The 23,711-nt window shown below is 41.3% G+C and overlaps 1 protein-coding gene across 2 annotated transcripts in view; it reads left to right on the top strand.

Annotated features, from left to right (window-relative positions):
* The window catches only part of HECW2 (HECT, C2 and WW domain containing E3 ubiquitin protein ligase 2), a 239,868-nt gene that overhangs the window by 15,082 nt on the left and 201,075 nt on the right, over positions 1–23,711 (top strand). The gene's annotated exons all lie outside the window — the stretch shown is intronic.

Here is a 23,711-nt window from a genome sequence, read left to right as displayed (position 1 = left end):
CACCGAGTTTGACCCAGCTGGTTTTCCTTCAGTATTGGAGCAGACTCCTGTCTTAGATTGAGTGCCAGAGAAGTTGGCTTGTGTTTAGGAGCTGTTTTTATACCCCTCGAACCCTATCCTTTGAAACTGAATTTCCACTCAGCCTGGTGGGCCCCTTGAAAGAGCTGCACCCTTCATGCTCCCTGAAGGGGCACACGCTCAGAGTCTGGAAAGGTTCCCATGCAGTTCAGATCGTTCTCTTTCTCAGTCTCTTGTCTTGTACCGACTGGGCGTGTGTGGTTACACCGGAGTGTGTGAAATGAGCATTTGCTGTGCCTCCCCTGAACATCGGTTCATCTCTGTAGATTCCATAGAGTACGATGAGACTTCCTTTACTGGAGGCTCAGAGAGATTTATTTTTTAAGTTGTTTTTGCTAGTTTTTATAGCACTGTCTAAAATACTCCCCCAAATACTTATTGTCCATTTGTCTGAGCAATACTTCAATGAAAGAATTTTATTTTTTTAGAGCTGTCAGAGTTTTTCAGATATGCATAAATACTTCGTTCTGTTACGTTTGCTGTTTCCTTTCTGAGGCAGCGCTCTGTTCCCTGAGGTTTTGAATCCAAGGGTTGAGTGCGTACATGAATTCCAGGCATAGGAAAGACTGAGATGATCTAATATGATTGTTTCGGTACACAATCTCCTTTGCCATAAAGTATCAAACCTACTCATCTTTCTCTGAACTGTAACTGATGAATTTGTTTTTTCCTAAAGGCAGATGGGACCAACACCTGTGAGTGTCCATGAGCTGAAATATTCCGAACATTCTTCAGATATTGAAATATTTCAAAATTACTTTAATAACTCTATTAAGAAAGATGTGAAGAATTAAATGATGTATATGCAGAAATATTATGTATAAAAGGTTACAGGAGGACCCCTGAGCCCCTACTGTTTTCCAAAACCATGCACTTGCAAGTCTGAAAAGTCACACACCAGACCTTTTGTCAGCCTTCACCGCCCTGGCCCCAGATGCTACCTGCTGGCCTTTCGTTTTGAGGCTGTTTCTTCATTTGGCTGGGACACTGTCCTGACTCCCCTGGTTTTTTGCCCATTCGTTCTTTTATTCTTTACTGAAACTCCTTTCTTTTCTTACCCTCTTGTAGGTGAATTTTCTTTTTGTTTTTTCTTAAAAAAATTTTTTTTAATGTTTATTTATTTTTGAGAGGGAGACAGAGGATGAGGTGGGGAGGGACAGAGAGAGAGAGGGAGACACAGAATCCAAAGCAGGCTCCAGGCTCAGAGCTGTCAGCACAGAGCCCACTGTGGGGCTCAAGCTCACGAACTGTGAGATCATGACCTGAGTTGAAGTCGGACGCTTAACCGACTGAGCCACTCAGGTGCCTCTGGATTTTCTTTTTTAGTATCTCCTTTCTTGAATGATTTCATTCACTCCCAGTTTTTAGCCAGTCTGGGCAGAAAGCTTTATTTCTAACTAAGGGTGGCTGAAGCCATCCTGGCCCATGAGAGCCAGTTGGGCACATCTCCTCCTGTCTCTGTGATCAGTGTCCTCACATTGGTGGCATGAAGTCAGGTGTGAGGGGAGCATGCATGCCACAGAGAGGGGCGCACGCTGCAAATCAGGGCTGTGCCTCGCTCTAGCTAGCCCAGAACCAGCTTGCTAGCTACCCACTATCTAACCCCAACCTCTGTCTAAAGCTCTCCAAACCATTTCTTTCTGAATATCCTATTCCTTCTTTAAACTCAGCTTATTCAGGAGCACCTGGGTGGCTCAGTCAGTCAAGCATCTGACTCTTGGTGTTGGCTGAGGTGATGATCTCATGGTCTGTGAGAGCCCTATGTGGGTCTCTGTGCTGACAGCACGGAGCCTGCTTGGAATTCTCTCTCTCCCTCTGCCCCTCCCCTGCTCTCTTTCTCTCTCTCTCTCAAAATAAATAAATAAACTTAAAAAACAAACAAACAAATAAGGGTGCCTGGATGGCTCAGTCAGTTAAGAGTCCAACTTTGGCTCAGGTCATGATCTCATGGTTCGTGAGTTCAAGCCCTGCATCAGGCTTTCTGCTGTTAACACAGAGCCCACTTTGCAGAGCCCACGTCAGATCCTCTGCCCGCCCCCCCCCCGCCCCTCTTCCACTTACTGTGCACGCTCTCTCTCGTATTGTTTTAGTCTCTCAGGTTTGAAAATTGCTCAAGATTTTGACCCTACCCCACTCTTGACTCCACCCCCACTCTTAATGTAAGATTTCAGTTAGCAGTGTTTCCTGGCATTGTCACCTCTTTTGATTCTCATTTCATGTGTGTCTTTATTATTAGCTTCCTAAATAATCGCCTCAATCTAACATAGTCTAGTCCAATCCACGTTCCACATTCCTGTCAAATAGTTAGTAAATAAAAGTTTATTTTTGCCGGGCATTAAGCTAAGTGCTTTACATGTTTCATCTCATTTAATCCTCAAAACAATGTTATAGTGTAGTGTATCAGTTGGGATTTGTGAGACTAAAAACAGCCAAACAAAACTAGCCTTTCCCTGGACCAGTAAGTGGCCGGGAGAATGGCATATGCACATTGTCCTCTAAACCACCAAGGGCCCACCTGGAGGTGGGGGTGGGGTTAGTGTTATACAGGCCACACTGCTGAGAATGGGAAGGGAGATGGAAACTGAGTAATGCAACAAATGTCTAATTTAGGCAGTTATTAGTATCCTCATTTTATAGAAAAGTAATAGGCTAAAGTTAACTAGCTTCTCCACGGTATTTTCAGTTAGGATAAGGAAGCGTTGAAACTCTCCTGACTCTGCACCTTATGCTCTCCGTTATCCTTTGTCATAGACCTCCCCACTTATGTAGCAGAGGCTTGTGGTCAGATGCTTTGGCTGTGAAGTTGAATAGACCTATATTGGCTTTGCCACTTGCTTCCTGTGTGCCACTGGGCAAGTTACTTACCCACTGGTAACCATATTGATCTCCTAGGAAATAAAATCCTCAGTTGGATTTTTCTGCATACATACGACACAGAACTTGGTTTAGTAAGAATAAAAGAAATGTCGACTATGGTGATGATGATTAAACTCTATTTCAGCAAGGCAAAGAACGTAGTTGCTGTACTGGTGAGTATAGGGCATAATTTTGGATAAAGTATTTGTTGAGTTAAAAAAAAAACAACCAACACTATGTGTAGGAAGATGTGATGATGAAAACTGCACTCCAGGCATTAAAAAACATTGTTAATGTGCAAGACTGACGAAAGGGAACTCGTCCCACATCAGCTGAGGCTCCTAGGTGGAGGGTGGCAACCACTGCCACATGCCAAAGTGAGATGCTTGACCACCCAAGCAGCTCTCATGAAGAAGGTGCCCAGAGTCATTGTCATGACCCTTGCCTGGCCACCCGGGTGAGAGAGGAGTTGTCGATTTGATGGAGGATTGCCTTGGGGGCATTGTCAGTGTGCTGGGCGGCCATTCCATCAACCATATACATGCTGGAGCGAAGTAGGGTGCTTCCCTCTACCTCAAGTCAAGTGAGAGGAATGTCAGGGGAACTGCCCTGATGGCTTCACGAGTGTCCTCTACCATGTGAGGGACACATTGGACTGGTGTCTGATCCATGCCTGAGGACTTGAAAGGTGAGGAGCTGTGGCTGGCTCAAGGAATGTGGGCATGGCTCACTGGCAGTGAGCTGCACTGCCTGAGTTTTTGGGATAAGAATGTGTTTTGGTGGACGAGGAGTGGGGTCTGTCCATAACAGAACTGGTGTTGGGTCACTGTCATGCTTGCTCCAAAACACTACCAGGAGGAGCTGATGTTACCCAGGGGCCATTCAGAGGGACAGGGCAGAAGACCTTGGCAGAAGGAGACTAGGTGTGCTCCGGGAGGGCCACCATTTGTGGGAAAGGGGGTTGTGAGTAACCACAGCAAAGAAACTGCAGGTGGGAATCCCCAAAATGGGGTATTTTTTCCAGAACCCAGGAAGTGTCCCCTTGTGTGAGAGAGAGAGACCCTCGAAGCTCAGAGTGTTGGCAGTAGATTGTGGCAGTGCCCCTCAATCATACCTCCTCTGCCCCCTAACCTTTCTTTCTTCCACCCACTGATAGTCTCAGAGAGTCAGAAACCGGTGAGAATTAGAGAATCCAGTGACACCCCCCCCTTTCTTTCTGAAGGCTTTCTGCCTGAAGCAGGCTTAGCTAAGAGAGAGGAGAAGATTTCATTTTAACTGAAATTTGAAGATTTAACTGGGACACAGGACTGGACATTGCTGCATTGAAGTGAACCTTTTTGTGACTTGATGTGACCAGAGGACTTTTCTTTATCTCAGAATGACCAGAGAAGCCAAGGGGCCTGCTCTCATTTCATCCAGTAGTGAGCAAAGAGCTAGTCCCCCAGAGCATATTAGAATAGGTAGCAAGGTTAAAGAATAACCTTGTGTTAAGTTACGCCCTGTGTGTCCTGCTTGCTGAATGTAGCAGCTGACCAAATACCCAATTGTAAAATTTACATTGGCAGATATGGGGTTAAACATCGTCTGGCATTTGAAGTGGAGAAGACAAGTTGGGATTTGTTTGGTTTGACTGTCAGGTTGCAAATTGAGATGTTACAAGACTGGACATTGGGTGCGGTTTTAGTCTTAGATTCAAGGGAGAAAGTGAGCTGACTTCCACAGGCATAGTGGGATAGAAGATGGTACTGTTGGGGAAATGTTGCCTTTGTTTGGTCCCTTGCTTCTAAGTCAAAGTCTTGCTCTGACTTGCTTCTAAGTCAGTCTGAGTTGACTGATAGCTGTGCTCAAGTCCCCCTGGAGAGAACCATTTTTGAAGAAATATGCAGGTGGCATTAGGCCCTGAACTATTTATGGAAAAGCAAAGAATTTCACTCAAAAGTAGCACAGAAGAGAAAATCAGGGACTGTATTCTCAGTGGTTTTTGACGGTATTGGTAGAATACAGCTGGGAGTAGAGGTGAAATAGAGTGCGATCATCACTAGAACCAAACAGCAACACGTTGAGGCAGATTCTGCCTCAGTCCTCAATGCAGGAGGTGCAGGGTGGTGGAAATGAGGCCACATGTCCCTAAGATTGGCCTCGGCCTTCTTGTAGAAACCAGCACGAACCAACAGAGAAGTGAGAGATGGTGTGGGCAGTCTGTATAGCTGTGGTAAGCCTCAAAGAATAAAGGAAGAACTCTGAATTAGTGGAAAAGAAGGCTCAATTAAGATTTTACGTTTTTGGTGGGGTCTTTACAGAGGTATCAAGTTTCAATGACGTCATTAGAATGGGCCTTAATCCACTTGACTGTTGTCCTTATGAAAAGAGGAAATGTGGATAAAGACACGCCAGATAGGGAGAATGCCATATGAACGTGAAGATGGCCACGCACAAGCCAAGAAGAGGGGCCTGGAATGGACCCTTCCCTCATCGTACTCAGAAGGAAACAATTGTCATCACTTAATTTCAGATTTCAGCCCCCCCAGCTGTGAGATAAGAACTTTCCCAGTTCATGGTACTTTGCTATGGCAGCCCTAGGAAATGAAAACAACAGATACTTGTTTAAAAACAAGGACTATACCTCAATAAGAATGCTTAAACTGAATAACCTGATCTTCTTCCAGTGTAGTTTTTTTTTTTTTTTTTTTAATTTTTTTTTCTTTCAACGTTTATTTATTTTGGGACAGAGAGAGACAGAGCGTGAATGGGGGAGGGGCAGAGAGAGAGGGAGACACAGAATCGGAAACAGGCTCCAGGCTCTGAGCCATCAGCCCAGAGCCCGACGCGGGGCTCGAACTCATGGACCGCGAGATCGTGACCTGGCTGAAGTCGGACGTTTAACCGACTGTGCCACCCAGGCGCCCCTTCCAGTGTAGTTTTGATCAAACTCGTAATAAATTTCAAATTCAGTTGCCTCCTCAGGAGCTTTGAGGCCATCCCAGGCTGCCACTTTCCTCTCTTTGTATTTCAACAGTGCCCCCACCCCCACCGACACCACTGTCTCCTGGGCTTGGACACCCTCCGGTGTATCTCCTTTTATGTTCGGTGCCCTACATGTCTGGACTTTTCCACCCTGAATCATGTCAAGCCTGTCCTCCTTTCCACAAGGCCTTTGTGTTGAACTTGGATTGCTTTTCTAAACTCCCACTGCTTTTTGTTTTTTTGTTTTTTTCCTGTTTTTACTTCTGTCTAGAAAAAAAAATGTCACCTCTAGAAATGGTAGCACCCAGTAAGAAGAAAGCACTATTTGAATTCACCACAGATCCTGACCCTTAATTAAAAGATGCTACTGCCTCCAATTGGGCTGTTGCCTTTCATGGCATTTGGAGCTCAGAGTCTGTACTTATCTGGGTGGGCTGTTACCACAGCTCTTAGCACACTGTGCCCTTACCACTTGTGGGTGCATGCCTTCCATTGTATACCATCAGCTTAGAGACTTGCCATGTCTTAATCATATTTGGATCCCCAGTGCTTTGTACCCAATCCGAATTCAATACAACTTTGTTGAGCCAATGAGCATTTTAAAAGGAAAACTGGGATTCAGTGTCCTATAGTTTGTATTTCAATATGACATACAATTGAATTCTGTGATGCGTTGTTGCATCTGAAATGTTCTTCTAGTCTTTAGTTTCAGGATGTTGTTGATTTGGAGAATGTTTTTAGCCCTAGACTGAAGTCCGAAGATTTTATGGACCCTCTATTCCTAGGGAGCTTAAGGACTTTTTCCATTGGTTTAGGTGTGTTGATCTGGTTAGACACAGCTGATGGACCTAAATCATTGCCCCCCCCCATTTTTTCCATAATCTCTTAAAGATTTATTTCTATGAGTTAGACTGGACACAGATGATCATTTTCTAGAATCCATCCTGTGCTTTAAACCACTCATCTATTTTTAAGTTCCGCTCTCTGTGACTGAATTTTTAAAAATCTGGCTGTCAGTACAATGACAAATTGGTCCCTCCTGAGTGACATTCTACTTCTTGCCGCTTTTAGGATTGTGTCCAAATGCACTTTTGCCATTTACCAATTAAATACTTCCCCCAAGTGTGTTATGTGCACTTTTATTCTGAAGAGCAAGATGGTGGCATGATGATGATATTTACAAATCCTTGCATCCAGAAAGGAGAACACTTACTTGGACAAGGGACAAGGGCATTTATATCTTCTCATGATCAAATGGTGCACAATGACACTGCCATCCTGTATCATAGGATAAATCTGTGCTGGCTTGTCAGGGCAGCTATTCTTAGGAGTCCTTTGCTGCTCTGGGAGAAACATTTAACTATATGTTATTTGTTGCCCAAATAACACCCTCAGGTTTATGAACCCCAAACTGTACCAAACCAGGGAATTCACTTTAACAGATCTTTCATGATTCTTGTGCCAGGTTTTATAGGTAACACCCAGTCTCTACTTTTAAAGAACTTACTATATAAATGAGCTCAGGAAGGTAGCTCTGGTTTGAGGCTGGAACTCTGGTATTAGGGCAGGTACTTCTTCTAAGTCTTCTTCTGGAAACGTGGCACTTAAAAAAAATGTTTGTTTATTTACTTATTTTGAGACAGAGAGATACAGCAAGAGAGAGAGAGAGGGTGAGAGGCAGAGAGAGGAGAGAGAAAATATAAGAATACCAAGACATGGGGCTCGATCTCATGGCTGTGAGATCATGACCTGAGCTGAAATCAAGAGTTGGATGCTTAACCGACTGAGCCCCCCAGGTTCTCCGCAACATGGCGGCTTTTATTCTTGCCCTCATGCCCAGTGGACTCCTTATAAAACCTCACCATTGCAACAGGAGATAGAAGTAGCACCTGCTTAACAAATATAGCCAGGAATGCTCTGTGGGCCTTTAGCCTAAGTCTAAAGAAAACCCTTGGACCAGCTGGAGGCTTTCTAAAACTTTCTTTGATGTAATTCAATAATTAAGAGATCCAGGGAACTTTAGAACTATGACCAGGTTTGCCCACGGTTGGCCAAATATATCAGACTGAAGAAGTACCAAATCTCGCTCTTGCAAACGGAGAGAAGATTGGTCAATTTCTTGGTGCTGCCCAGTTTTTGGAGCATATCCTGTTAGGAGACCTCCGAAGTCAGGATGTTCTCCCAAACAGAACCACAAAACCTTAACTTTTAGACCCTGCAGGGATCTTGAGCTCACTTGTTTCTCTTACATTTTAGTCAATAAAACAGAGGTTCGAAGACTTGCTCCGTTTTTCATTGCTACTTAGTGGGAATATTAGGGCTAGAAGTCAGATCTCTTTGTTCTCTGTTGGTCTTGCATTATGTGTTTTGCCTATAGTCTTTCTAGCCAAACATTGCATTCAGTGGTGTGTTGATAAGCTGGCTGTCTCTAAGACAGACACACTCCGATTTGTAGTGTTTATAGATGTCTACAGTGTAAATACTTCCACCATAGCCAATTTCAAGTTATCAACAACCTAGCAGCCAGATTTCAAGATTCCAGAAACAACATGTTAATACTTGGTTCCAGCATGCCACTGATTGTATTCTCCTGCCTGGTCTTTTGGCTCTTGTTGATGGCGTATCAGTGACCAATGGCTTGTGAGGTGGGTAGGCCCCTGTGTTGATAGGACATAAAATAGTGTGGCTAAGAGATGGGACTGTTTCATTGACTAGCTCAGTTCATGTGACTCCAGAATTCCCTGGATTCTAATCTCTTCCTTCATAGGACTCTGTAGTCTTTGAGTTACATTTGATAATAAACACTAGATGTTAGGCGGAGGTATATTTCTTTTGTTCTAAAGCATTTTGAAACAGTCATGTTTTGGGACTTGGAATTCGCTATTCATAAAGATTCTGCATCTTGAAAGTAAATCCAGTGGAGGATGCAGAGTTTCCCATCCATCTAGTTATTCATTTATATTTGACTGTTACCACTGCATCTAAACCTAATTATGTCACTCCTTCATGTAGGTATTTTGAGTTGGGAGATTGGAGGGGATAGGATACTGGGGACAGTGTAATCAGGACTGCATAGCAGAAGAACAGATTCTAGAGCTGGAAGGGCCCTAAAGATAATCGTCACTCGTATTCTATAGGAAACTTAGAGACTGATTGAAATCAGCACATACTCACACAGCTGTTGAGAGTCAATTGGGATCATAACCTGTGATTCTTGATAATCCGTTCAGTGTTTTTTCCATTACAGCATTATAACTATTTGATGACTATTTGTACATTCAGAGCATGGAAGAAATATAGCATTATGTCACTAGCTTCTGACTTCAGATTGAATAAATCTTAGATTTTCTACATGCCTTTTGTTCATATTAAGAAGTGGAAAATGAATTGGAGTACTGATTTGGAGGGCTGCCTAGGGCTTGTTTAACCCCCTGCAACTTCTGGTACCTAAGTTGCCCATGAAAGGCCTCAGAAAGTGCTGGATGATGTGAAATTTGAGGCTTTTCAGAAAAAATAATCAGTAAAGGTTTTTTATATATGCAGAGTGAAATCTTCAGTACTGAGATAAAGAATAACACATCTGCTTTATACTGAGAGGAAGACTTGGCTCTGATGTGAGTATCAGTTAATTCCACAAGCATTTGAAACCTACAACATACCAGGCAGTGTGCTAGTCACTGGGAACACACAAATGAATAAAACATCAGCTTGGTTTTCTAGAAACATGTAGCCTGTGGGAGAAGAGACATGTGAATAAATACCTTTAGTATAATCCTCTTTTTTTAATTTTTAATTTTATTTTAGAGAGAGACTACCAGCAGGGGAGAGGGTCAGAGGGAGAGAGAGAATTTCAAGCAGGCTCCATGCTCAGTGCAGAGCCCGACACAGGACTCAATGGGATCATGACCAGAGCCTAAATCATGAGTCAGACACTCAACTGACTGAGCCACCCATGCGCCCTGATCAGCATAATCTTCCAAGGACAGTACATGCACAGAGCACATGATGGCAGAGGGGTTTAGTTTAATATGTGTTTTCACTTGTTCATTTAGGCTTAGCAGGGAGAGCACTGAACAAGCAATTAGGTTTTGGTCCCAGCACTGCAGTGTCTGACCGTGTAACCTGATAGTAATCATTAAGCATCTTTCTCTCTGTGCTGGAGAAAGGAAGAATCATGGTGAACTCCTAAAAGGTTATCGGGGAGATTGAACAAATATCAATGAAAGTGTTTTGAAAGTATTGTCTGCCACACAAATGCAAGTTGATTTTCGCTTTCACTTTGGAAATAGGTAACTTTTTCTTAAGCTCATATTCTTTGACTAAGCTCTCTATAAAAACATTCATTATCAAATATTTATTGGGCACCTACATCCGTGTCCTGAAATACAACAGTGAATTAAACAGAGAAGGTCCCTACTTGTGGAGCTTATATTCAAGAGGGGAAAGAAAAGATAAAAAAAGTTTTAAAAAGTAAAGAAAAATATCAGACAATATTTCAAGTAAGTACAATGAAGATAATAAAAACAGGATAATATGATAAGAATGGTTGAATAGACTTTATATTGATCAGGAAAAACTCTTTGAAAGGTGACTTTTAAGCTGGATGACAAGAAGGAACAAACAAGGCAAATACCAGAGATAGGAAGGAATGGTTCTAGCACAAGCCCTAGGCAGGAACAAGCTTGGCAGTTTTCAAAAATGGAAAGAGGAGGGGCGCCTGGGTGGCGCAGTCGGTTGGGCGTCCGACTTCAGCCAGGTCACGATCTTGCGGTCCGTGAGTTTGAGCCTCGCATCGGGCTCTGGGCTGACTGCTCAGAGCCTGGAGCCTGTTTTCGATTCTGTGTCTCCCTCTCTCTCTGCCCCTCCCCCGTTCATGCTCTGTCTCTCTCTGTCCCAAAAATAAATAAACGTTGAAAAAAAAAAAATGGAAAGAGGACCAGTGTGGCTAGAGTACAGTGGATAAGAGGGAAATAGGGCATGATGGGGCCAGAGAAATAGACACATTGGATCACAGAGAACTTTGTAAGCCATCATAGGGAGTTCAGGTTTTATTCCAAACACAGCGGACTGGTGAAGGATTTTAACTAGCGGAATAACAAGATTTGATTTTTTAGAGGATCACTTTGGCTGTCAGTGGAGAATGAATTATAGGTCAAAGTCTCATGGCAGTGAAGGTGAGACTAAATATGGGCTTATCCTGGGCTTATAGCAGAGAGGCCGATAGAAGTAGAAAGTATATAGGATATTATTGAAGATAGTGTCAACAGAATTTCCTCATGGTTCAGTATTGGATAATGTGGAAAAGAGAAGAATGTGGATAGCATCTTAATTTTTGACCAGAGTACTTCAGTTTACTGAGGGGAGGAGTAATTGGGGTAACGAGGCGGGAAGAGAAGAGGCAGTCAAGAATTGTTTTGTTTGTGTCAAATTTGACATCCTATTAGACTTAGCTGCAGATGTCAAGAAGGAAGTTGGGTCTGTGAATCTGGAATCCAGGAATCATTGACAAATAGATAGAGCTGGAGGAGGCTACCTTGAGAGGGTATATCCCTACACTATCTAGAGGGGGGTCTAGGATGGAGGCTGTGTAGAGGGCAGAAAGAGTCACAGAAGTCAAAGGAAGTGTGGTGAGGAAAGAAAACCATGTGAAGGAGGTGTCTTGGAAGCTGCAAGAAATAAGTGGCATATAATCAAATAGGAGAGAGTAATCAACGGTGCTGGTTAGAGCTCGAGAGGCCGAGTACTCTAAGAGTAGTGACCATGGGTGTCAAAAAGTAATGACCATTGGGCTTGGCAACATGGAAGGGAGATCATTGGTGTCTTGACAAGACTGAGAGAGATAAAAGTTGGGATGAAGTGAGTTGGGGGGAGAACGTGAGGTGAAAAAGTGGCTATTTTGGCTGCAAATCACTGCCTCAAGAAGTTTGCTGTGAAGAGGGTGAAGCAATGGTGTAGTGCCTACAGGGGCATTCAGAATAAAGCAAAGGCGTTTTTAGGTTTTGCATTATTGGATATGATCTAGTAGACACTGTCCAGATGACACTGATGATGCAGGAGAGGGGATACTCACAAGAGATAAATCTTTGAAAAGATGAGAGCAGATGGGATTTAGAGCACAAGTCAGGGGCCTGGCCTTCAACAGGAACAGAGAGACTTCATCTAGAAGAGTAGAAAGCAATGTAAAGATGTATCTAGTGGCAGATGAGTGCTATATCTGCCAATGAAAATATGAGTTTGCTTCTGTTTTTATGCATTTGAAGGTGGTGTAGAAGGGTAAACATGTGACATAGTCACCTAGGGAAGTGAGAGAGTGCGTATATCAGAGCAATGTATTAAGTTTCCTGGCATATTGAGTGCCATGTATGACTTGGGGTCACGAGTCTAATGGAAGACTGGGGAGCATCTTTGTGTTTGGTTTTGTTTTACTTTTCCATCGGTTGGGTGTCAGAGGTGGTCTAAGTAGGTAGGTAGGTTCAACTACCTTAGAGCTTTATCATGGGGTATAGTGAAAGGAGAGAAGGAAGATGGAGTTAGAGGGTGATTGTAAGAATGGATCAACAAATCTAATGGGATAAGGAGGATATTGATGACTTAGGGCTGATTGATGGAGAAAATGAAAGGGAGGACCTGAGACAGAATGATTTCCGGAGTAGGAACACTGGAGCTGGTGAGCTGGGAGGTGAGGAGGTGTTTGAATGCAGAAATATGCCAAAAGATAGAAAACAATTTCCAAGTTGGTGAAAGAAAGCTCCAGGAGTGAAAGTCCATTTGGGGTTTAATGTGACTATTTTGAGGGTTTCTTTACAATAAAAAAAGTGGCCTTATATTCTCAGTTATAAACTTCTGACTAGGAGAAGCCTTAGAAGACCCTTTGAAACTTCCTGGATGGTTAGGACAGGTTTATTGGATGCTGGGAAATGAAAACATCATTTTCTTCCACCAAAAGGATCTAGGAAGGGACTTTGAAAACTTTCTTTATTTCTACATAACCTTAGCAGACATGGCACAAAGAAGCATGACTAATACTTTGGGCAAGTAAGTACACATTTGTGGGGAGAGTGATAGGGAGAATTATGCTTTTCAACTATTAAAGAATACAGCGGGGCTCATACCCAGTCTCAAATTGTAGTACCATGCATTTCCTCAGCCATCAACAATGATTTAAAAAATCAAGTTTATCCAATGTGGGTATTACAAGTTGCTACAGATACTTTAATTAAAAGAAAGTAGTTTATTGTTGACTTCAAACAGAAAACTTTTCCCTGGAACTTAATTACATATAGTAAAACCTAATAATACAACGTGATTAGGCAGCCACAGCCCATTAGCCATTTCATTGTGACTAAAGCCAGGTGTCACCTAAAGCATGGATCTTAAGTGAATATGAGACCCAAACCACATTTATGTAACATAATTTTAAAAGAAAGTCTGGAAACTATTGAAAATGTTGATGATGTAGAATTGAAGTAGGACATACTTGATGCACAACCTGAGTGAGAGCTTGAAAAAAAATGTCTGGCTTACCATCTGTCTACATACATAAAAGTGGGAGACAGACATGTCTCTGTTTTTAAACATTTCTTTCAAAAGATCTAAGGTCCTATTACATTTTGTCATACGTCTTCCCTGTGTATCTCCTTATACCTACTGGTCTTAAAGCCATGGTTATCTTCCCTGAAAAGAATGAACTTTGCAGAATGTTTTGGTTCATTTCCTTGAGAGCTTTCAGGCTTTAGAATTTTTTCACTGACAAGAGATAGCTGTAAAATTTTAGGGAAGTGACTCAGTGTCCTAAAATAAATCTCATAAGTTGCTGAGGACTTTGTAATCAAGTCACACTTTGCAGAGATGAGCTGCATAGTATAAATGTCTTTTTGAAAGGACATTTTAAAAATCATGGCATCTTGAAGATCTGAAGATTTGCACTTACTGAATCTCTTTCATGTGATGAGATGAATTTTATAACGGAAGAGTCTTCCTTTGCCTGGAAGTCTATTTAGTCCATGTGTTTACCCAAGTATATGTAAAAAGCAGAAACATTCAGCGATCTGTTGCTTTAGTAGTGTGATCAAGTTCCCTAAAACATATCTATTAAACACTTCCTTGCACGTTATATCAACTGTCAAAGAACCAAAATACAACAGTTAGTTGAGCATCTTTTTGGTAGCCTGTGGCTGCGTGGAATTTACTGGCTCTTCCTATGCATGGGCTCTGCCGTTCGCCGCACAGTGAAAACTGGTCGTCAGCTGGGGGGAGCTACCCAAGATTATAAACCCCCAGGCAAAGAGTCCACGTGTTAGTTAATTCTCACTCTATTTGGCTTACAAATATTTAAGTTTCCTTCATAAGGACACATTCACTCTCCCCAGTTAAGTTGTTGGCCATAGAAATTTTGTTTGCCCTCTTACAGGTTTTTTTGGTTGGGGGTGGGGAACATCAAAGGTACACTGCAGTGGTTTGTATTGGGGAACCCTGAAGAACATTTCATTCAATGTGCCACACTATTCACTCTGACAAAAAGCTGTTAAACAAATGACAGGAAGATGTTATGGAGCACAGTCTCTCTTGGGGACTGAACAATCAAAGCAAAAGCAGCTCAAGTAACCCATGGTGTGGAGGTGCACCATGTGAAATGTGGATGGCTAGAAGTTTCGCACTTGGATTCTCATGTTGGACAAGAGTTCCAGAGTTTCTTAGACTAAGAATAAAAAATATACCACTGCAAGCCATTCCCCCAAAACTGAATCCAAGTTCTGTTAAATGGCCAGCTGCTGTGTACCTGCTTGATTACTGAATTTCTGATGAAAGTTTGTCACTTCTTTTTTTTTCTTCAGTAACTTAAGGTTATTATGGCAAGTTTCTCTCCTGGTGTTACCTACTTATTGCTGGTACTCTCTCCATGTGATGGTCCCATTAACAGTAGTCATCCCTTGATTTAATGTTTTAACTTACCTAGGGAATTTTGTTTTCCATTGGAAATCATGTTGGTAAAGGAAATGGCCCCATTAGTAAAACTTTTTCTCAAAGTACAAAGGAAAGCTCATCAAGTGTTCACATTTCATTTTAAAACATCTGTGTATATATGTTCACATGTGTAAAGCACCTGTGAAAGGTAGATTGTTACCTGCCATGATATCTTGAAATATTTGGTAAGAAGAGGGGATGGTCCATATTTTTAGAGGTAGAGTTTTTAAAGAACAATGTCATTTAAAACTCGCTACAAGAGGATTATAAATTTTGTGAAACTTTGAACAATACAAGTTGTTTCCCTTTCTCCACCAAAGGTAAGAAGTGTTAATGATGGGTTATATATAGCAGTACATAAACATATCAACACACATGCACGTATGCACACACAAATATACTTTTAAATGAAAAACTATTATGCTAGGCATATTTTTCTGTAAATTGCTTCTGTAAATTTGCAATGTGTCTTGAACGTTTATCCATTTCACTATTCATTGTTTTTAACTTCTTCGTGACATTCCCTAATATGTTTGCACAGTGATTAATTTAACCATTGTCCTATTGATGGTCATTTGGGTTGGTGCCACAGTTTGATATTACAAACAATGCTGCAGTAAGTATTTCTACACTTGTATTTTTGAGCATTTGTGTCCATATTCCTAAAAAATTAGTTTCTAGGCATGGAACTGCCAAGGCAAAGAATGTGCACATTTAATTTGAGAGATACTGATAAATGTCCCTTCAGAAACATCTTATCAATTTACTAAGGCATGAAATTAAATTAGAAATTGCCCAAATGATAGGGGTTATAAGTGTGCTGTATGATTAGGGCATATATTACAGATGATGTTGTATACCTTTTTGGGTTTCATAGAAATTTTAAAATCTTTAACTAGACACAGGTTGAGTATAAAATAAGAAGTTATTTTAAACTTTGCATTTTACATTTTCTAAGAATGCAGGTTAGTGGCTCAGAGAGAGGGCAAAAAGTCACTATTTGGCCTTGGACACGGTGGCGAATGTAGGGCATCGTAACAGGAAGGTGCTATCTGGAAAAAGATGGTCTCTAGTCAGGGTTTCATGGTTTTAAGTAAACAACTGACTGGGACTCCGTCCAAGAAGGTCTTTGTGCTAGGACAATACAGATCTTTAGGCTGTGGAATAGAGTTAGAATAACAAAATTTCCTGTGCATGTTTGGCTTATAAATATAACCTCTTTGAAAGCACATTTTCAGTTTCAAGTATCCCATGCTTCTGAACTATTTCTAGGCTATCCTGTTTTAGTCAAAGGGCTTGATTTTAATACAATACACAAGCTTATCTTTTCATTCAAGAACAAAATGGTATATGTTTTCCAGAGGTATGCCGGCATTAGTCATATACCCTACTCTGCTTCCCCCAACACGAAAATCCTTCCTCTGTCTGTCCCATTTCCTTGCTGATGTATGTAACAGAAGTGATGCACTTTCTCTGCAATGTTGGCAGCTATAATTAGGCTCTCATTTTGGAAAGGCCTCAAGAATTCTACAGTGAAGGTTGCAAAGCACCAAACACTATTCACTGTGATTAGAAAAATTGAAAATCAGAGATTTGGTTCTTAGATTTATGAAAAAGCTCCTGAAAAACTGGCCTCAGGAGGGAGCTAGTTAATATCTTGTAAGACAAATTCTCCATGCTTCCAGATTCTAGTGTAATTTTTCTTATTCTAGGGGGTTCCCAGTTATTAATTATTCTTATAATTCAAGTATATAATGTAGTGTTGAGTGCCTACTGTGTTAGGACCTTCTCTAGGAGTTTATTTAAATCCAGAGGACTCTGGGGCGCCTGGGTGGCGCAGTCGGTTAAGCGTCCGACTTCAGCCAGGTCACGATCTCCCGGTCCGGGAGTTCGAGCCCCGCATCAGGCTCTGGGCTGATGGCTCAGAGCCTGGAGCCTGTTTCCGATTCTGTGTCTCCCTCTCTCTCTGCCCCTCCCCCATTCATGCTCTGTCTCTCTCTGTCCCAAAAATAAATAAACGTTGAAAAAAAATTAAAAAAAAAAAAATAAATCCAGAGGACTCTTTCTTTATCTTGAAAACGTGTCAACATCTGGTATAATTCCTCTCTTATCTAGAAAATGTCAGTAGACATGGCACTGAAGGGCTTTTGAACTAAAGGGCTATTAAACTATGTAAAGATGTGTTAATATTTGCTTATAATTTGAAGTATTCTCTTGAAAACTTGTTAGGCCTACGAGTCCAAGCATCTGTCAGCCCCACTCAGGAGAACAACAACAGTGATGTTCAGTAGGCCTGGCTTTGAATCACACCCTCGTCACCTCCTAGCAGCTTGAACTTGGGCACATTATGTAAATTTACAGTTTTGTCATACGTCAAGTGGCAGAACAGCTCCTATGGGACTGGAAAAAGAAATGAATAAATGTTCATATTTGATTTTGAGGAAGAACTTGATCATGAGTTGCTGTTCTTAGAGTTGGGACTTCACTCTCAGTTTTGTGGAAACTTAAAGTCATGCTTCCCCAGATTTTATACCAGAGTATTCCTACTGCAGATGGTGGTAAATAAGTAACATTAGTTTCCAGGGGCGCCTGGGTGGCTCAGTAGGTTAAGCGTCCAACTTCAGCTCAGGTCATGATCTCGCAATCAGTGAGTTCGAGCCCCATTGCGCTTCGTGCTGACAGCTCAGAGCCTGGAGCCTGCCTCAGGTTCTGTGTCTCCCTCTCTCTCTGCTCCTTCCCTGCTCATGCTCTGTCTCCCTCTGTCTCTCAAAAATGAATAAACATTAAAAAAATTACAAAAAAATATCATTAGTTTCTGAAAATTTAGCCCAAAGTAGTCTGCTACCGGGGTGAAATTTTTTGACATCTTATTTTACCTCTTTATAATATAAATATGTTTTCATTTAGAATTGCTTTTTTAAAATCACTGGTTAAATTACTTAATGTTCCTTGGTGCTTCCCACCTTCTTCAAAGTAGCCTCTAAAAATTATGCTCTGTGTTTGTAATGGGACTGGAGGGGGTCCCCGGAACACCAGTGCATTTTTCTGCAGCATGCATATTTAACGTGAGAGCCAGTGCCCGAGAGGAACTTGAAGACTATGAAGGCCCATATGTAGGGGTCATTTTGAGATTGAGAATGGATTTTTTGGCCAACACATCATCGCTAATTGAAATAAAGTCGTGCATGCAGTAACATTGGATTGTAAACATATGTAGGTTTGGAAGCCATACTTCTATCTCTCTCTTTCTCTTTTTTTTAATGTTTATTTATTTATTTTTGAGAGGGAGAAAGAGAGAATCAGGGAAGGGCAGAAAGAGAGGGAGAGAGAATCCCAAGCAGGCTCCACGCTGTCAGTGCAGAGCCTGACCTGGGGCTCAAACTCACGTGAGATCAAAGAATGGGATGCCTGACTGAGCCACCCAGCTGCCCCATCTCTATTTTTAAAATTTACTTCTCCTCAGATTCAGTGAAGCACCTGAATCTGTAGAATAAAATGAACGTTTTTATTTTTTTTTATTTATTTAAATTCAAGTTAGTTAACATACAGTATGGTATTCCTTTCAGGAGTAGAACCCAGTGATTCATCACTTACATATGACACCTAGTGCTCATCCCAACAAGTGCCCTCTTTAATGCCCATCACCCATTTTCCCCACCCCCACCAACCCTCAGTTTGTTCTCTGTATTTAAGGGTGTCTTATGATTTGCCTCACTCTCTGTTTTTATCTTATTTTTCCTTCCCTTCCCCTATGTTCATCTGTTGTGTTTCTTAAATTCCACATGAGTGAAATCATGATGTTTGTCTTTTTCTCTGACTTATTTTGCTTAGCATAATATACTGTAGTTCTATCCACTTCATTACAAATGGCATGATATTTTTGATCTCCAAGTAGTATTTCACTGTACGTATGTATATATATCACACCTTCTTTATCCATTCATCTCTCGATGGACATTTGGGCTCTTTCCATAATTTGGCTATTGTTGATAGCACTGCTACAAACATTGGGGTGCATGTGCCCTTTCGAATCAGCATTTTTGTATCCTTTGGATAAATACCTAGTAGTGCAGTTACTGGGTTGTGGTGTAGTTTTATTTTTAATTTTTTGAGGAACCTCAATACTGTTTTCAAGCAGCTGCACCAGTTTGCATTCCCACCAGCAGGGCAAGAGGGTTTCCCTTTCTCCACATCCTCACCAACATCTGTTGTTTCCTGAGTTGTTAATTTTAGCCATTCTTACAGGTGTGAGGTGGTATCTCATTGTGGTTTTGATTTGTATTTCTCTGATGATGAGTGATGTTGAGCACCTTTTCATGTGTCTATTAGCCATCTAGGTGTCTTCTTTGGAAAAGTGTCTATTTGTGTCTTCTGCCCATTTCTTCACTGGATTATTTGTTTTTTTGGGGGGTGTTGAGTTTGATAAGTTCTTTATAGATTTTGGATACTAACCCTTTATCTAATATGTCATTTGCAACCTTTTATTCTCACTGGACAGACAAGATACGGGGATACAAGATTACAAAAGATTCATAGCTATATACGGTGGCATAGGATTAGGTGAAGAATGAGATGTGGATAGTAAATGATATGCTTAAGAGACAAAGATTCCACTTTGGACTGAAAGCCAAGGGTGGTTTCACAGAGGTTCATAGAGGACTTGATTGGAGTTTGAAGAATGAGTGGGATTTGATTGGTTGGAAAATGACTCATTAGGGGGATTTCTTCTTTTCCCTTCCTATAGCCAAGCTGCTTCTAAGTCTTAACTGTTATGTCTTTTACCAGATCCTGAAACACCAAATTTATTAAAACCTATAGCAATATCTCTTGCTTGCACAAAGACCTAGTAATTATTTAACATTTCTGCCTTGTTGAAGTCGTTAACAGGTTTATTTAAGCTGCCACATTTTGCCAGGTATCTCGGTTTCTGTGCATGCAGAATCAAAACATTTTCCCCCCACGAACTTGGCCATATTATTTGTTTTCAAAATTTTTAAGTTGACCGTTAGCCTTCTCCATCAAATTTTGAGTCCTTCACATCCAGCTGAGATTATTTCAAGGCCAGTGTGTCTTCTCTCATTCATCACATGGACGGATACTGATTTCCCAGGCCATTTTGTCCTCCTCTCCACCCCCAACTCCTCCACCTCCACTTTTTCCCCCTTTTTCCCTTCTATGTCTCCTTTCCTCGATTTTGCCTGCCTAAACCACCTACCTCTTTTTTTTTTCTTTTAAGTTTATTTATTTGAGAGAGAGAGAGAGAGAGAGAGAGAGAGAGAAGGGGGGGCAGAGAGAGAGGGAGGAGAGAGAGAATCCCAAGCAGGCTCTACGCTGTCGACACAGAACCCTACCCTGGGCTTGATCTCATCAACTATGAGATCATGGCCTGAGCCAAGATCAAGAGTCTGACGTTTAATTGACTGAGCCTCCTACGTGCCCCCTACCTACCCTTTCTTGAAAGAAACTCCACTTCCTGCTGATGTGCTCCAGGGAGGGCATGCTTTCTACAAGGTTGTCAGAGCTCTATGAAAACTTGTTCCTATTATTTTTGAGCTCACTGTGTCTCTAGCAGGCCCTGCCATGCACATCTTTGGGTGCAGCGGGGGAGGATGAGGCAAGTGAAAACAGTGGTATTGGAAACATTTGGAAAACAATGTCTTGGCATGTATGAAGGAAGTGGTAGCTAAATACGTCAGTGGAGACCCATAACTTAAAGAGTTTGTTGGTTTCCAAGGGAAAATAGATTGTGATGATGGAGCACATAAATGAAAACGGGAAAAGTGCCCTGAGTGTTTACAACTAATGATGTTCTGTGCCATTTGGTAGGAGATGAAGGAAGGTTCTGTCACTATTACCTGTAAAGTTGTGTAGAGTGCTAGCAAACCTGTTACGCATTAACATGTTTTTTAAAAATAATAAAACCCCCCTGCAAAAACCAAATTCACTTATATCCTCATTCTCTGCTGCTTCCCACCTCTCAAAAGAACTTAGCCCAGGTCTATAGAGACTGGCTGGAAGCAGTTTATGGGTTTAGATGCAGGTCATAGGAGGGTATGAATGGGGTGGGTACACAGTGGCCCAGGAGTGGAAGGCCTACTCTCAGAAGTAAGATTCCTCTGGGACCTGAGTCATATTAGGCACTACTGTATGGATGCCTTCATTTGTTCTTCTAGGGCAGAAAGCAAGGACACTGCTTCCTCTGTCACACCAAACGAAACAACTTCCATTCTTCTATATGTAGAAGATGTCACAAAGGCAGTTTTGTTTTTTTTTGTTTTTTGAATTGGAATATATGCAAACCTAGGCCTGTACTATATTTGCAAGACAACAGTTTGCTGGAACTGGCAGGGACTTGATCAGGCCACTTGTACTCATTCGTGCTTCCTTCTTGATCTCTGGAACCAGCTTGGTCACGGCTAAGGAAATGCCTGTAGGCAAATCTCTAGATATCTAGAGATTTGAGGCATATTTCTCCAATAAGAGAAATAATGGGGACACTTTCATAGCTCATGTTGAGCATTTAAAAATTATTCTTTGGAGGATTGAAACAATCACATGTTGCAACCAGAAATGGATAAGAATGACTGTTTTTATGTGTTTATTTCTATCGCTATTAGATACTCAGTGAATCTTTAAAAATGGCATTTCTGAACTCTTCTCCATGTAATAATTTACTATCTATTCTTGGTCTTGTATATATTTTCTTTCATCATTTTGTATAGATCTTGGGAATTAACCATATTGTTTATTTAAAAATTGTTTTTATAGTTTGAATTATAAGCTTTTCATTTACTTTTATGCGGTTGCTTTCCTTAGTATATTTTTTATTGCATTTAGATCTGCAGACTTTTTCCCCCACTCCCCCCAATCCTGATCCCTGGCAACCACATTCTGCTTTCTGCCTTTATGAATTTTACTACTCTAGGTACATTGTAGAAGTGGAATCATACAAAATTTGCCTTTTTGTGACTGGTACATAGCATAATGTGTTCAAGATTAATCCATGTTGTAGGGGCACCTGGGTGGCTCAGTTGGTTAAGCATCCGACTTCAGCTCAGGTCATGATCTCAGGGTTCCCAAATTTGAGCTTTGCTTCAGGATCTGTGCTGACAGATCAGAGCCTGGAGCCTGCTTCAGATTCTGTGTCTCCCTCTCTCTTTGCTCCTCCCCCACCCACATTCTGTCTCTCTCTCTAAAAAATAAACATTAAAAAATTTTAAAAAAGATTAATCCATGTTGTAGCACGTGTCAGCATTTCTTTCCTTTTCAAGACTGAATAAGATTCCATTGTGCATACCACATTTTGTGTCTCTCAACAGTCATTGATGGACATTGAGTTACTTCCACCTTTTGGCTATTGTCAATAATGCTGCTGTAAACATGGATGTATAAATGTCTGTTCCTCTTTCAGTCTTGTGGGTACTATCCAGAGGTGGAATTTTTGGACTCTGTGGTAGTTCTATGTTTAATTTTTTGAAGAATTGCCCTTGTATTTTCCAACACTTCCACAGTCTCCAGTGTTCATTTCCACCAGCAATACATAAGAGTTCTAATTTCTGTCTTGTATTGTTTTGTTTTGCTAATAGACATCTTAACAGGTGTGAAATGGTATCTTATTGTGGTTTTGATTTGTATTTCTGTAATGGTCAGTGACGCTGAGCAACTTTCCATGCCCACCTGTGTATCTGTGTTAGAGAGATGTCCATGCAAGCCTTTTACCCATTTTTTAGCCAGGTTTTTTGTTGAATTGTAGGGGTTCTTCATATATCTTGGATATCAGCCCCTTAACTTGCAAATATTTTCTCCCATTCTCTGGGTTGTCTTTTCATTCTGTTGATAGTGTTGAAGTTTTTAAATTTGAGGAAATTCATCTTAGCTTTTTCGTTTGTTGCCTTTGTTTAGGCATGATATACAAGATGTCATTGCTAAGTCCAGTATCATGAGCTTTCCCCCTATGTTTTCTTTTAAGAGTTTTATAGTGTTAGCTCTTATGTTTGTGTCTTTGTCCATTTTGAGTTAGTTTTTTTATATGGTGCAATGTAAAACTCCAACTTCATTCTTTCCCATGTGGATATCTGGTTTTCCCAGAACTATTTGTTCAAAAAACTTTTGGGGTGCCTAGGTGGCTTGGTCGGTTGGGCATCCGACTCTTGATTTCAGCTCTGGTTGTGATCTCACAGTTGTGGGTGGGATCAAGCCCTGCGTTAGGCTCTGCACTAAGCGTGGAGCCTGCTTAAGATTCTCTCTCTCCCTCTACCCCTGCTTGTACTCTCTATCTCGCTCTCTCACAATAAATAAATTAGCTAAGGGCTCCTGGGTGGCTCAGTCAGTTAAGGGTCTGACTTCAGCTCAAAGTCATGGTATTATAGTTCATGGGTTCGAGCCCCGCATTGGGCTCTGTGCTGACAGCTCAGAGCCTGGAGCCTGTTTCAGATTCTGTGTCTCCCTCTCTCTCTGCCCTTCCCCTGCTCACTCTCTCTGTCTCTCTCTTTCTCTCTCTCTCAAAAATAAACATTAAAATTTTTTTTAAAAAAATAAATAAGCTTAAAAAAAACCTAAAACTTCCACAAAGTACTGTTCTTTTTCCATTTAGTGGCAAGCATTTTTAAAAATAATATTTGCAAGTCCGTCATTTCTTTTTCTCAGAGAAGCTCTGTGTTATATTGGGCTTTGGAATCATACGAACCTGAGTTTAGCTATAGCTCTCTGCTAACTGTATGATCTGGGGTGAGTTAACTGACCTTTCTGAGCCAGGATACTGGATGGATCATCTGCCTGTCTGGCTCCTGTATCTACTTCTAGATGGTCTGAACTCTGTCATGGACTGGAGGGGTGGTGTTTATTGACTC

The sequence above is a fragment of the Lynx canadensis genome, chromosome C1, assembly GCF_007474595.2.
Source record: "Lynx canadensis isolate LIC74 chromosome C1, mLynCan4.pri.v2, whole genome shotgun sequence".
NCBI lineage: Eukaryota > Metazoa > Chordata > Mammalia > Carnivora > Felidae > Lynx > Lynx canadensis.
Note: the sequence above shows the minus strand (reverse complement) of the source record. Positions and strands in the feature narration are given on the sequence as shown.